Genomic DNA, 16,489 nt, shown 5'->3' with positions numbered 1-16,489 from the left:
TATCTCTATTTTAAAATGTCTTGTCTATGTTATATATGAGATGATAGTTATTTGAGACAGTGGTTATTAAGCTAAATGGCTAAATGGCAATATGTACGGTTAACGGAATAATCAAATTATCGGCTGATAGCGAAGGGTCTTCATCAGAAACAATGAAATTTGCAGACAGATATAGTTATCTTCTTTGCAACAACGATTTCGTTCTGCGAGGAAAGAGCGCGAAACTTTCATATATCGATGGCACGCACGCCAATAAACCAGGAATCAACGATGCTCTCTCAGCTTCTGATTGGAACGTCGGTCGCGATCACGTAGGAAGGCAGCGTGTTCAAAGTTCTCAATTCATTTGTACGTGCCCGCTCGCACGCACTGAATGAAGGTATCCATGGCATTTGCGGTCGTGTCCCGATCGCAATTCGTACGTGGTCAAGGCAAATTAATAGTAACGCTGAAAAATTCGAAAGCACATTCTAGCGAATGGTAACGAGTATAAAAAGAAGAAATCTTTGTTTGAGCAAGGGTCGATAGGCAAAAGTTTGCCGAAGCATATATTATAACTTATAACGATTAGATCGTTACATTTGATATTACCCCATGCAAGATGCTGGCTTCTCCGCACGCCATTATTTCCAAGCGTGGATATTTTGCGGCGACTTTGAATAATTACTGATGTAAAAATCAGAATTAGAGCGGCACTCTAATTAAAATCGTAATTGTATGATATTAAACATCTCCCGCGCGGGGTATTATGAGATTTAATACGCGGTAAAAGAGATATGTTCTCTTCGGTTGGAGAGACACCATCGAAAAGGGACTTTACAATTAATCACCGTTATAATATCGTTAATGCAAGTGTGATTACGACTGTACGGTATTAAACATTGTTCACGTCGTCCCGTTGCCATAGAACGACGAGCGTATATTATCGATGATGATGGCAAAGGGGCTCACGGCGATCAAAGAGCGCGCTCCGCTCAGCTAGGTATAGGTACCCTTTTAAGAGCGTGCGTCAGCTGCGGAGGGACACTCGGATCAACTCAACGACCCGAGTGCGAGCGACAAAAAGCGTAATTAATCACGCTGATTTCTCGCGCAACGGATAGACGAGGGGGTGGGCGCGGCAATTTTTCTTCTCTGATCGTCGCGCTTTGTCCGGCCGACCCGGACAAAGTTTGGCAGGCCTTCCGCGTGTCTATTCCAAGTTTGTTAAAGCTTGAAGCCCGAGAATTTCATTCGCGAACAATTTCAATCCACTCTGGGATTCCACCGCGAGCCCTTCGAACCGACGCCGACGGATCCCATCGCGGGAGGAGGGCCCGGCTTCGTCCGATAACACGCTCGTATAAATTAATTCCTCGCGAGATGAAAGGTTTCCGCGAGCTGCGGGATTATACGGCGTTTCGTGCCTCGATTTACCACCACCTCGGAACTTCGCCGTTTCCCGAACTCGTGGTGAGCAAGTTCGTTCGGATGAACATTTCGCCTGCCGCCAGCGATATACGTTAACCCTTTCTCCCCCTTAACTCGCATTATATCTCACCCAGCTGTTTCTGAGAGAGAAAAAGAGAGAGCAATTATTTTATTTTCTATTTACTTACTATTTAATTAGATTAAATAGTGAAAATCATATACATGTAGATATATATTATCATTTTTATAAATAAAAATTTATTTAAATTTATTTATATTTAAATAAATTAATAGCATATTTTCCAAAATATAAAGTTTTATCTTGTGGCTATATGTTTATTCTAGTAATATTTTTATCGTGCTTAAAACTATTTGATTGAAATATCAACCAGGAAGTTGATTAAAATTTATTTTCGATCCCCTTTGAACTCTCTTTTACATTAATAATATGCGTCTTTGTGTGATTTTTTAATTAAGAAAAGAGAAAGAAGCATCGCGTATGATGAAAAAGTATCGAATAACAAAAGCGAGGATGTGTTATCTTGTTGCGGCATTTGATTCTGCTTTCTCCGTAAATCAGGATAAAAATAAATCGACGTTATACCTTACGACAGTTTATAGTTTCTTCTGAAGTTTAATAAAAATCTTGATATCATTTTTTGCTTTGATAAAAGAATATTACACTTGACATTTTCACCATATTGAAGGTTCATCTTATTAAGTAAACAGTTATCGGAACAGTTTACACGATATCGGAAAGAAACTTACATGGATTGTAATAGAGATGTAATATAAAGTTAACTGCGTTTTTCCGCGTTTCAGAAAAAGAGAAAAGAAAAAACATATCTATAAACTTAGTTGTTGGGTCAGCGTATAACAATTATAATAGTATAATATAGCCGTAATATTTTCTATATAATTTATATGACTTCTGCCAAATGTATTCATCATACGAAAAATCTCAACATACTTGCAGTCGCTCTGTCGTCGCGGCAAGAATTTAAATGAACATCCAGGAGATGTGTATCCGCCGGTATTCCAAGGGTTAAGACTCTTCGACTTTCGTATTAAACTCTGCTCGGTAGGCGAACATACATAAAAAAACGAATATATTTCACAGTCCGAAGGATTTCCCTTTCCACTTGAAACATTATCCTTCGCAAATCTTTATCAAACTTGAAAAACAGGGGTTTTAGTTTTTATGATTTTTAATAACACTGCAGTTTATAGAATTATTCGTTATTAGTGATATACAATCAGAAAGGAATAATACGAAAAAACAGTATCAAAATTTTGGAATAAAATTTGGAATAAAAAAATTAAAATTTCTACATACCTATACTTATTTAGTTTTGTTCTTAAGAAAATCAATTCTGAAAATCAGAAAATTAATACCTTATTGAAGCTTATATAACTTACATAATTTACATTAACATGAATTTTTCGACGCTATTAAAACGCGAGCACAAAATTCCATTATTCTATTTTATAAAATAATAAATAATATTTATGTCACCGCAAATTATATTTCTGTAAAGTTGAAATTATTTCTTGAATTATTTCCATATTTTAAATATTAAACAAAATATTACATAAAAAAATGTTATGCTACATTTTCAATTTATTTTTTCTTTATGCAAAATCATTCTTGCATAGTATTCTGGAAAGATTCTACCATCGTTCCTATCAGATTTCTTCGCTCTACTCACTCATACACTTCGCGAGTTTCGCGAATGTCATAAAGCAGTTCGATGAAATCGCGAGGGAAAACGGCGCGGAAAAGAATCAGACGGAATAGACGGATGCATCGGGAAAAAGAGAGAGCCGCATTCTGAAATTTATTCTGGTTTCCGCCATTCCTGTGCCATTCCCGCATCGTCCGCGCTCTATTCTAAAAGTCTCGAAGGGCTTTTACCGGGGTGTCGGCTAAAATTTCGCGGGACGCGAGCTCGATTTAAGTGCCAGATGTCAAGCGCGCGAATACGACGACGTATCTTTATCCGACACGGAATAGATAAGTATGCGTGTGCGTTGCACGTCAGAGAGCCTATAGACTCTATAGAGCGATATACATGTATATATGTACGTGCGCAGGAGAGTTCTCTTCAAATGTTCCAATCGATGAAAATTTTGAGATCGAACATGTTTTAACAGCGATGATGGAATTCGATTTAGATGTTGCATTCAGACGTTACATCTTTCAATTTCGAAAGCATTTATTCTGTATCAACATTTCTTCGCCGTTATATCGCGATTTACTGGACGTTACATATGTATATATATATATGTATATATTCTCTGCAATTTTCCGAGATATTCGTAGTACTACATATATATATATATATATATAAGTTGCATGTTTTCCATTTCCCGTGCTTGATATCTCAATGATATGTCCAGCTAGTGACGCTGTCGTTATATCGGGGCTCCCGTCGTTATTTTAATTCAAAATCACCAGCGGCAGATATTTCTATCCCTTAAAGGTTCATCAGTTATGCATGGAAATAGCGGCGGAAAAAAATTGATAATCCGAGCTCTTCGCAAATTCCGGGTGCACAACCTCGACGCAATCGCGACATATCATACACCCACGCACGATAATCCCGAGATCCTCGCCAGGCAACGGCGTGCAACGCGCGGTAATATATGCGCTGGCGCGTTCCGTATTGAAATCGACGTCGATTTATCCTGACTTCTGTTTAATTGATGCAGTTTAGCTCGATACGCTGTAGATTTAATTGCGTGTGTCGTTTGCTCCGCGAGCGATTTCCTCAGCTTGACAGAACTTTGCGTGGCGTATCTCGTGCCCTTAAATCTCTGTCTCTGAGAATTAGCCGCTATTTAACTCGGAGAATTACGTTTATTGCTTTTTATGTCCCTCTCTCCCCCCCCCCCTCTCTCTCTCAAATCTTTTGAATCCCAGGAAACTTACAAGGACAGTAGGCGCGACGTTATTACAGGAACGTTTAATTTTAGAAATTACGAGACCAGCGAATTAAGCCTCCGGGAAGTCTTTGAGCATCGGATTCCACATTTCGAGAGAGATGAATGCAACAGTAATTGCGACAATAACTGTCGCACATTTTCGCGAATTGTTCTATAAACACGCTAGAGATGATATCAACGTCGGCATCCTCACGACCTGATTTGACATACGTGCTAAAGTAGCTCTCAGGCGAACTCCCTAATTAGGCGCGCTCTTTAATCAGTACTTGATTAACTTCCACGGTACAGAAATGCACACCCGTCGCGCATAAAGTGAAATGACAGGTACGAAGACACGCTGCGCGCGGAGTGGATATTCACGAATGGAAACGAGCTCGTAAACTCCGTTCTGCGGATTTTCCGTTTATTCTACAGAGTGTGGAACAAAGTTTCATACCGCATATAAAACAATGAAAGTTGCGAAGATACGTATTTTTGCTAATTAATATTCTTATATTTTCCCATTTTAAGAATGTAGGGTACTTTAAGCTGATAGTTTTTTTAATTCATCGATTTCTAACGATTAAACAGCAGATATTTTTTGTTGTTGAAATAATTTACGAACTTCTTACGACACGTATCTATATATATATAATTCAATGTCCTTTTATAAGTGATACAATTATTATGCCATTTTGCGCGATATTAAAGTGCACGAAGATTGCTCTTACTTTGATGTTCTTTGCACGCTTTCTTTTGCCCACGCTTAGCTATTGAACAGCGAATCCCTTTTACGTCGGAATATTGAAATCATCTTGCACGTAATTCAGTCGATGCGACTCATTATTAACTCTCGTGCGAGAGAGCTTTTCCATTTTATTGCCTTTCCAAAGAGCCAGGGCGTTTTTGCATTTGACTCTTTTAGCCACGTGACGAAAGGATCGCTGTAATTACTGAAAATGCGCGCACTGAAAGAGCAAGGCAGAATCTAGAAAAGATCTTACAGATTCTTACATTGTGCAACACATGTCACGTATATAAAACTTACATCAGGTTCACTCTTAAAATTCTTTTATTCCTCAAATCATATTGCGCGGAAGGTCCTTCCTCGATCTCTCTGCTATCTTCTGGGAATTTTCCTGAATTGATAACATTTCTAAGAGAGGAAATTTTGCGAAATATAAAGATTATGGCTTTTACATTGTAAAATATGCGGCTAGTGGCCGTAAAGGAAGTTGGAGAGCGACGGCATGGAAATCGCGCCACGGCGATTTGGGGCCGTGCGGTGGCTACTATTCCGAACGAAGCGCGCATATTTTTCGGACGTAAGAGTCTCCATCGACTCGTTATGCTACTGCAGATTTCCAGTTAAGTGGCGAAATGCATTTGCCCCTAATGCTCTTTGATCCCTAACCATAAGTAATCACGTTCTTTCCCTATTTTTCTTTCCGGTCGACCAAATCCTTTATTAGAGTTTGCCGTCAGAGTTCGTGAACAGAACATTAATTCTCTTGCAAAGTATAAAATATGTAACATCTTTAAATGAAAATATCGCAATTTTATAATCTCAATATATTTAAAGAAATGTTTGTCATAAACTTTATTACGATTTTTATTCTCCATATACCGTTTCAATTTTTCGATATCTAATGTTAAATAATTCGACTTGCTTGGAATAATCTGCGTAACCTTCGTAATCTTTTCAAGCAATTACATAAAAATTTAAACCCTTTGAACGGTCGAATGGTCTAAATGGTACTTGAGATCTGCAGCGCGCTCTTTGAAATTCTATCTTTCATCCGTTCTATGTCCGTGTCTCTGATAATTCCTTCACACTCGACCGAATCTCCCTTTGCTGATCACCGCTTATAGAGATCGAGCAGAAATTTTAAACGGTTGATTTATTATTATTCATTAAAAAAAAAACTTTCCATTACGCAGTTATACCTGGTTGCACGATTTATTGTGATTCGTGACTTATGTAGATATAAGCATAGAAACGTTCCTCCGCTGTCGAATAACCAAAGTAATTTCTCCGCGCATCTTCCAAGGGAGATTCTCTCTATCGTCTTATCTTTTGCGCAGGCATAATATTACTCTCGCGCCTCTGATCGAATATCTCCGTAAGGAGTTCACCTGCGCTTTATTCGCATTCAGCTGTGCGCAATTGCGACGAATGCCAATTTTGACGAGTGGCCTTTGACCCCGTTTTCACGGCTGAGTGGCCCGCTTGCTTTTCCTTCTCGTCGTCGCTTTTGTTTACATCCACGATGCGATCCAGGGGCACACTGCAAATCCGAACGTAAGCGCGTCCCCCGAGAGAAACGAAGGAAAAATAAACCACGCGAAAAAGCGAAACGGAGGGTGTACGCGGAAGTGCGATTTTGGAATTTGCCCGTTGAACCGTGAATTTCCGCTTCGCGGAGACTTTGCGGCACGATGGATGACGGTTCGGCATTACAAGACCCATGTCGGTAGAACGAGGTTACTCCATTGATGGATGAATCGAAGAGCAAAATGCAATTCAGAATTACCCGCATTCTCTGTTTATTTGTTTAAAATGCCAATGTTGATATTTCGATCGGATTTATCTTGTATCTATTGCGTGTGTAACTCCCTGTGCTGTTCGCGTGATTGAATCCTCAAGATGTACTCGCCGAAGGAAAAAACCGCACGCGGATTCGTTGTGGTTGCACGACACGAGGGAAATCACGAGTCTTGTTTCGATGCAATGACATCGAGAGAGAGAGAGAGAGAGAGAGAGAGAGAGAGAGAGAGAGAGAGAGAGAGAGAGAGAGAGAGAGAGAGAGAGGGAGAGAGAGGGAGAGGAGACAGCAGATCGCATCTGAGAACGACGCTCGGGGAGATATCCGTCGTTCTGGATGTCAGGGGACCGTCGCGCGTCGAGTGATGGATCGTGATGAACGGTGACGAACGCGTCGCGCGTTCGACGGAGAATACCGTCGAAAGACGCGGCGATTATCGTCAACAATCGTTCGTACATTTGTGCTCAGCGTCATTCACGCGAGGGAGGAAAAAAAACCCTGCGACGTGCTGTAATGACGCGTTCGTGAAATCGTTGGAAAACTACTCGATCGATCCGATCGATTCCACGAACGTGCACGTTCTAGCGTTTCAATCTGGGCGAGCGTGGGGCATTTTGCGCCTTTGCGGATGTCGATGAGGGACGAACGTTACGGTTAATGCGACTTCTAATTAGCCTCGTTAAACTGCGGGACATTACGTACGGAACTTCGCTCCCTGACACGCAATTAAGGAAGCTTCGATCGATGATTACGACGGCCGATCGCGCGCGTCTTAGCAATTTATCCTTGTCGCGTCTCTAAATAAATTGACAGGCGGTTCGTTATTGCATTCGCCGTAGGACAAATAAACGAACCCATTAGGGAACGTTAGATGGGTTTAGATTAGCGAAAACAACTTCGTTAAGCCGCCCACTTTCATAATTCTCTTTGTGTCAATCTTGAAGGAAAGCGGTGATTTATCGCGGATTAGCTGCAATTACGGAGGCAAAGTGCCGGAGATAACAGAGTGAAATAAATTACGACGAGATCCTCGCGAGTGAATCGGTCAGTCAGTTTCTTTTCTCGGAAATGCATCAGAAAATTTCAAAGGGCACGTGAAAGGGATTTAATAATGCAAGTACCAACGCCGCCGCCGGCTCGAGCCAACGAGTGCCAGCTGCGCACTCGTTGCGTAACAAAGGGGACGCACGCGTTACTGAAACAACGTTAGCGTCGGATATGAGAGCACGTGCAATCGACAGAAAAGTGCATCGCCATGTAGCGCGGAGTGTGCGGCCGAAGGACGCATAGGTGATGGCATGGGCGGGTGAGAGTGTTAATTTCGTGTTTACCGCGTGTGAGCCGCGCCGGAGTTACTTCGACTTTATCGCCGTCTCGCAGAAGACGACGGCAGAAAAACGATAATGCATTTATCGGGCCCGGTACGGGAAAGAGCGGCGCCGTTTCTCCTATGGCTAAATGGATTTCCGAAGGAGCAATTTATCGTAAAAGTGGAGTAAACGCCCTTTGTCCCGCGGCCGCTCGTTCGCGCGAGCGGTAGTCTAATATCACTCATCATTTCGCTCGTTGTATTAAAAATTCTTTATAATAACCCGTCCCCTTCCTTTCCTAACCCGTCCTTCCTTTCTTAATCCTCGATAAGGATCACGTTTCTTACCGTATCTCTCGGAGCCGTCTCTATAGACATAATTAATTTCGGTAAATGGGACCGAACTTTTGTAATTATCGCGGAGAATTTATTTTAAGCGCGTGTTTTAATATCTGTAAAGGAAAAAAGATAGTTAGTTCTACGAGAAAAGTGGCATTTTTTACGAGCTTTCATCCGTAATAGTTTTTCGCGGCTTACGATTTTTCCACGCATTTTCCTATACTCTTAAAACTCAATATTGTGCCGCTACACATAATCGTCATTTATACCGAATCGATATTTCTCGTCGAATTACGCTATCTCGGCACGCCTTCGATAATCCGCGTAATGTCGACATTGTAAGGTGCATCGTAACGCCACTGCGTATCGTAATCCGCGCTGCCGTGACATTGTACGGAGTAACTGTAACACCGCAGTAACGTGCCATCATTTGTAATGTTACGACGGCGTGATACGTGTTCAGTATAACGTTACAGGTCTAGCTTTACTCGCGCGGTCTGGCTCTTCGCGAAGCGATTCTACTGCGATGCCGACGTGACGCGGCGGTGAACTCGATAATCCCTTAGATACTCACGGGCATCGGTTTCACACACACATATCCCAGCTATTCCCTTTTATTATAAAGAGGATCGGGAAAGGTCAGCCTTGCGTGAGGTTCTTTTGCTGAAATGATCGATAACGCTAATAATTACCGATCATCAATTTACGTGATTCGATCCGATACGAGTATGATTATTTCATTTCGACACGAGGCAAAGACTCATGAGCGGGAACTCGATAAGCGCGGAAGCAAAGTAATCTCTTTCTTCTTTAATCTATTCATTTATTTATTAATTTACCTGTCGGATGAGCGATAAAGTATTTTTTATAAAATATCTGAAATATTCAGAGCCAGCAGAGAATTGAGAATAATAGAAAATGAGTTGCTTGTGCATTCTTTGTAAAATGCGGACTTTATTTTTATACAATTTATTTTAAATTTTGATAAAGATTATTTGCAGATTTCTAAGGGTAAATCAAAAGAGACTCGACGCGAGAATCTGTGCAACATTCCGTCACTCGAGCATTTAAGGATTAAGGGTTAATACGACCGCAGAATCGATTCTGCACGGACGTTTATCTCTCCATCTGTAACGAGGTTCTCGATGTTTCTCGCGGGAACGTCGAGACCACGACGCTAACTGTTTCCGACCTATTTCGATCGCTCCTTACCTGTCTGCTTTGTGGCAGACCGCTGCTACTCGCCCGAGTACTCGCCATTGTTACTACCGGCACGATGGACGTTTTTTATTTAATGAAGATGGAAATAAAAAGAATAAATTGGTAAAAATTCTCTCTTGATATTACCATCGCCAGGAATTGCGCGCCGTCGGTTTAACACGTCATATTTTAACGCGCGACAATGAATTATTAAAAATATTATTCCTTGCGAATATATACTGAGTGTATACATATATTCAGTATTGGTTATGGTCAATGGTTATATTATCGGTAACGGAAATCCGGTTTTCGTTGCCGATATCACTGCATGGCCGGCGTTAAACCCGACGAACGCCCCGCCGTCCTCGATACGGATGACAGACAATAAACTCGAAAAATAGATCCGCCTATCGGGCGACCGCGAGTTATACGCATGTTTTTTCCAGGAGTTTGTTTCCTCGTTTGAATAAGCGAGAATAGTCTTTTCACCAGCCGAGTCGAAATTGAAAGCCTGATTTTACACAAAATATCTCACGTATTAAATAATTCGGGGTCTTGAGTAGAGATGAAAGAGGACGCGCGAAAGTAATCGCGAATAAATTCAATCGAGTCTCAGAATACACAGTTTCGCCTTTTAATAATAGACTGTAAAAAGAAACTATCGTATTTCGATACACAGTGCCGGATTTTTTCAAAGCCCGTATTCAGGTGTTATACGCGTGCACATGAAAATTAAATAGACCAATAATGGCCATTGTACCGGATGATGATCAATGGTATGTTCAATAATTAATTACACAGGGAAATGCAGTAATCGACATAATTTATCGAGCCGCACGGTACCAAATATTTATCTTTGTCCTCGATATAGGGCCAAACCACCGTATTCGACCGAGAAGTTGCTTGTCGCGGCAATTCGTGGGTCAGCCAATAATATTTATAATTGATTCGTATATGCGAAGGAGCACTTTCCCGGGTTTATTTGTCAGCGACGAGGAGGGGGGGAGAGGAGGCTCAGTGACCTAGTGGTGACCCGGTTTTCAGGCTTCTGGTATACTCCTCCCGCGACCTTCTCCCACCTATAATACAAGCACCCAGTTTGCTGGCAGCAGACCCAATTGCTGGTTTCCAACTACCTACCCTCTATTCCCGTGGCTTCTTCCACCGTCATCCCCCGCCAACATCCTTGCTCCATAGTCGTCGCCGCCGCCGTCGTTGTCGTCGTCGCCGCCGTCGTCGTTCCTATCGGCACTTGATAGCTCTGACTCCACGATGTTACCTGCTTCGGCGATTTTTACCACCCCCTCTCTCGCTAGACGCCTTTGTACTCTCGAATCGTTACCGACGTCTAGAAAAATACGAGTTGAGTCTTTGAAGCCTTTCATAAAAAATGTATCCACGTGATCTTAAATTATTATCTGATAAAAGAAGTCACGATAAAGAACACTCGAATAGCGGTACAGCCCATCTCATTTGTCTTTTAATAATTTCCATATATTTAATAATTTGCGAGAAATATTATGACGAATACGCACATCTTGATCCGCTCTACTTGTTCACAAGGAGAGCTCTCTTGTCGAACAGGTCGAAGGGTCTGTCGAAAGATCGATGGATGCTGGAGAGTCCGAAGGATTCCTGGAGATTTCTCAAGAATAATTGAGATGGCTGCAAAGTCGCGAAAGCTTTTTCGGCGATTTTGAGGACAAGTTGGCAGTATTTGGAGATTTCACTGCAGTTGGTCCCTGTTTATAATAAACGTTCGTTTCCAATTAACGTAGAGGAAAATTACTGGATGATTTATTTTTTTTGTCGGTGCTCAGAAAACTCGGAGGATCCTAAAAAGCACCGCTCTACCGACAATTTCTTCTCCTCGGTATTCTCCCCGAAGCTGATTAAAGGATTATGCTAAACGCCATTGTGCAACGCACGGTAATAATGATTCTTCCGATATTGAATTTTACATAGCTCTCTCTCTCTTTTCTGGGTAGTGGGTACTGGCAGTGGAATCGGAGGTTTCAATAACGAATGCTAATTGTGTACGTTATTGGGAACGGCGAACGCTTGGAAAAATCTATTCGATGGAAACAGGCAGGTTACTATATATAAAAATGTGTCGCGGTCGCAAGGTACTGATGAATTAATTCCACGTGATATCATCTGTGGTCACAAAATGCAGAAAGACCGTAATACATTTTGTTATTTTTTTCTTCCTCATTTATAGATTTTATCGGAATATTACATGATTGAGAAATTCTTGTGGTAGCGTGTGCGGTGCATGTGTGTCTCTAAACATTTATTAATATATAAATAACAATAACGCAATATAAATATTATTTATTATTATTTGTATAATATTAATTAATAAACGTATAAATAATGTAACTTTCGTGTAACTTCCGCAGAATAATATAAAATAGTACAAGAGGTAACAGGCGCAGCAAACAATCAGTAATGCAACGCGAAACAGCCAATTTGATGGTACGATCGATGAACGGATGCATCTCGTTTATGACGAAAATTTCGCTGATTTTATTGCTTTCTGTCTTTTTTCTCCTCTATCGCTCTCTTTTTTTTTTTTAACCGGGAGACAAATCGAGACCGCCATTTTTTTCATTGCAAGGCGAACAACGCTCGACCTCGCTAATGGAATATTTTTCAACGGTTGTCTGCGTGACAGCCATCGTTGCTAGGCCAGTAACAAGTTTTTCCTGCCTTTCGCAAATGTAATACAGTACTCCGGTCTGCCTTCGGAAGGTACAACGATGGCGCAATGTCGTTATCTCCGTAAGAGCAACATGGAAAATGCGAATGTCATTAGTATAATTGACCTTACATAAGATAAAATAATTGAATCGCACGTTTGCTAAAATACGATTTTGTTCCTAAAATATGCTGCGACAGATCTTGAACAGAGGCATTTGTACAGAGGCAAGTCTATTTATGACATTCAACGTCCGAGGTAGAAGTGCAATTGCGTAATATGAAATTTGCACAATTCAGAAAAATAAAATTTTATCAGGTTTTATAAAAAATATTTCGTATTTTTCTTTTGCTTTGAAATTACTTCGTTTGAATACGTTAATTTATTATTTGTGTGCTCTTAAAATTATATTTATTTCCACTTTACACCGTAGACTGTTAAAGCTCCTACAGATTGATGTCAAATATATTTATTGAAACTGAAAGCTCGTAGACTGTTGAAAATGAAATAAAATTAATATCATCTTCTCTTCCACATATTAAATTTGATTTCTCTCATTTCAAGAAGAGGTAGATGGGGTGTACAAAAATCATATAAAAAATCTTTAAAATTTCGATCAATCTGTACAAGAATCTAAGCAAAAATAACATATATATTTGAAAAAATAGTAATAATATAAATATCTAAAATAAATTATAAATTTATTAATTTTTGATTAATCACCTTATTGTTAGTTATGATCGTATATCTAAAGTCTTATATAACCTCAGGTCTTATATAGTGCCATCCTGAAGTATCATTATTTATTTAACAGTTGGCGTTCCATAATACCACCCATTTTCCTATAATATAATATATAAACTTGATCCCCTCCTATAATTCAGAAAAAGGTAAGGGGATTGGCAGAATATCCAGAAGTTACAAAAGAAGTCTTAAAGAATCCCTATCAATCATTGATCCCAGTCTAACAATAAGCGAGATTGGGGAATGTATCTGGAGAATGACGAAAGAAGATTTAAGTAGACTAATAATTTATATTAACTTCCGGCTAGGTACATTATCTTATTTATACTATAGCGTGGGTTCAGATATTGAATAAAGAAAATATTGTAATGCAATAATTGTAAAATTGTGATGATAAAGGATCGTGCTCTGTTTCTCGTCTGCAAAATCTTACGCATTGATATACACATAATGTCGCGACAGAAAATATATTTTTATTTTGTTACGTTAGATAATTTTTATGTTAAACATAGAGGACTGGTTTAAATGCGGCCATTGTCCAAACGCGATTATAAAATAGCGTGTGCTGACTTAACGAAGCAATTTACCTCAGGCTAACATCGCCGACATCGACTCGAGCACAATGTGCCATCTGCACCCTCTCGGACTCCCAAAGCAGAATTCGGTCGCTGATCGGGAAATTTCTCGTCGACCTCGGGGGATCGCGGCTTTTGTCTCGCTTAAAAGCTACTCAGCAAACGTCCATTTACTTTGGCTTCTCTCGATCCGGGGCACGCAGTACATACGCGCGAGTGGATGTAAAATTTACATGTGTCGTGATGGATTTGCTCGTGTATACAAGGGAGATCGAGGATGTATAACGATAACGAAGGGGGATGACAGATGCGGATGTTTTTCGATATTTTTTAAGTTGCTGTTTCGGTACCGTATAATCACAGGCGAGAACTTATTCGCGCAATTGAGAAATAAAAATAAAAATATATACATAGATGTATACATTTGTAGCGTGATGATGTAACTGTTTGTTCTGCGAAGCTTTGATGGCTTCGTTTGAAATGTAACTTTTTAATATCAAGATGAAAATTTATACACTTCTTGTAAACAATTGTAAAATTTGCAAATAATTGAATAAGTGTCTTAGCGATTTAATTAAAGAATTCATATTTTGTATTGATTTCTCAAGCAGTATATGCGATATCTATTAATATTGGTGCTAAATTATAAGTGATAATTTATAATGTATCCCGGTTGGTTCAATTATGAGGCATTATGATAGGCACTTTGTAAAATTACTTCTCCTTACTTAGAGGCGAATGCATTTCTCAAAGCGGCGCTTCATGTGTCGTGCTATATAACTGCTAAAGCACAGTAATAATTTCGCGTTACTTGCGTGTAATGCGATTATAACGCTGCAGGGGAAAGCATTCGATTATATGCTCTTGTAAATTTGGCTTTGGCATGGTAATTAATGCATAATAACACACGCGCGAGACGTGTATATATATATGTACATATATCATACTATTTCAGTCGACGACGTTTTGCGAAGCAGCTATTAAACGCGTGTTTATAAATTCTCTCAAATTATTATGCACGAACATTGTAAATGCGGATTGTAGTAATCCGCATTCACGCGTTCACGTACGAACACTTTGTCACTTTTGCTGTCGTATCTGGTATCACAAACATATTCCTTCTTTCATTTATGTATACATAAACATGTGGATTTCAGATAGGTAACGTTGAACGATTTTCTCACAATGGCAACTGCCTTGCTCTTATATCAGATATATTCTCATCTCACTCGCTTCCGCTTTTCATTCACCACACGTTATTGACTTCCGCAAAACATGAGCGAGAACGTGCGCGACGGCTAGTTGGCGTACGTTGGATGCCGGGCATTTTATTTTCGTCTGCGAGATCGGAATCTGGTTTGCATCCCGTGTCATTCTATCGCGATTGGGTGCCGCGTCTTACTTCGAGACGAACGTTTCGGGGCGTCTGGGAAGAATAGAAGAGACCCTCATCGATCGTTACTTCGATCGCGCGGCCGCCTCGGCACGTTCGAGCACCCATAAAACGTCGCGAACAAACGCGGACACTCGAACGGAGATGTTGATTTGAATTTGCCATTCGCACATACACATGTACACGTGCACAGACACATACACACCCAGTAACTATTTTGTATCGCGATAATTTGATTTGGCGAAACGGATTAAATGACGATAGCTTCTCGCGTACTTAATCGATATCATAATTGCGTCCGTAATAGATTGCTTGCATAACTAATTCGTTATTGAATCTCTTTCAATAACGGCAATTCTTTTCACAGTCTCCCGATAAAACCGGGCTCGATAATTGAAACGTACTATCTTAAGTTTGACGAGACAATTTGCCTCAAGTGCACGATCCGCCCTTATCCTTTTTAGTATATATAGTTCGATAGACCTATAGAAACATTTGTCAGCATTTTACAAGCAATATTCAACCAATCTAACACAAATTTTCTCGCGTTTCCGCTGGCTTCTCGGGCTGTTTCATTAACTACTTTCGAACGCTTGAAAATTTTATCTCAATTCGTCGCCTCTCGCGCTCCTTTTGTTATTGTACTTTACGACCGGGATCTCAAACTTTCATTGTAGCGTCCACCTGTCTCGCACGCCCGTTTTCCGCCGCTTAAGTTTGAAATATTCCCGACTCGTCGCCGACATCCTTTTTGTGTCGCGCAAAAGAGTTCCTTACTCTACAAAACGCAATATACACTTTTACAAATTGTCAAAGCTTTCCGAGTCGCTGCGTTAATTGAAAAATCGAAGAATGTCTGTTGCTCTCGATTGCCATTATAAACGCTGCATTAATACGCTCCATATTATAAATATTTAAATCATTGCGGGTATTATAACACAGAATGGAGTTTAATCTGAAATTAATTAATTGCACAGTGTGTATATAATGAATACTCTGTATCCTGCAATCATTTGCGAGGGAATATCGGGAAAGCTTTATCCCCTCATGTGTAAAACAGTTTTTCGGACGTTTGATCGCGCGTTCGCGAATGCGATGGGTGACTTTGTGCAATAGGTACATTTCGATGATCTTAGCGAGTCGTGCATCTCGGATGCGAGAAAAGAAAGTTAATTTCCTCATGCGGTCTTCATTTCCTGGGCCAGCCTTTTCCAACATTTTGTAAGTAAAGCGAGGTCCTTTCGTTCCCGGCTGAGCGGACTTTCGTTAACCGGATATCGGCACGCGTCCGGAATTAAGGTGTCGTCAACCGTAATCCCTAATGATCGCGAACCTCGAATCCCGGGA

General features: G+C 40.3%; 1 protein-coding gene across 1 annotated transcript in view; it reads left to right on the top strand.

Annotated features, from left to right (window-relative positions):
• The window catches only part of LOC139768713 (uncharacterized), a 42,535-nt gene that overhangs the window by 886 nt on the left and 25,160 nt on the right, over positions 1–16,489 (top strand). The window lies entirely within an intron of this gene.

Source organism: Temnothorax nylanderi, unplaced genomic scaffold (assembly GCF_030848795.1).
Source record: "Temnothorax nylanderi isolate EJ_2023f unplaced genomic scaffold, tnyl_v1.0 TNYL_tig0017_pilon, whole genome shotgun sequence".
In the NCBI taxonomy this organism is placed as follows: Eukaryota; Metazoa; Arthropoda; class Insecta; order Hymenoptera; family Formicidae; genus Temnothorax; species Temnothorax nylanderi.
This window is presented reverse-complemented; position numbering and strand designations above follow the sequence as displayed.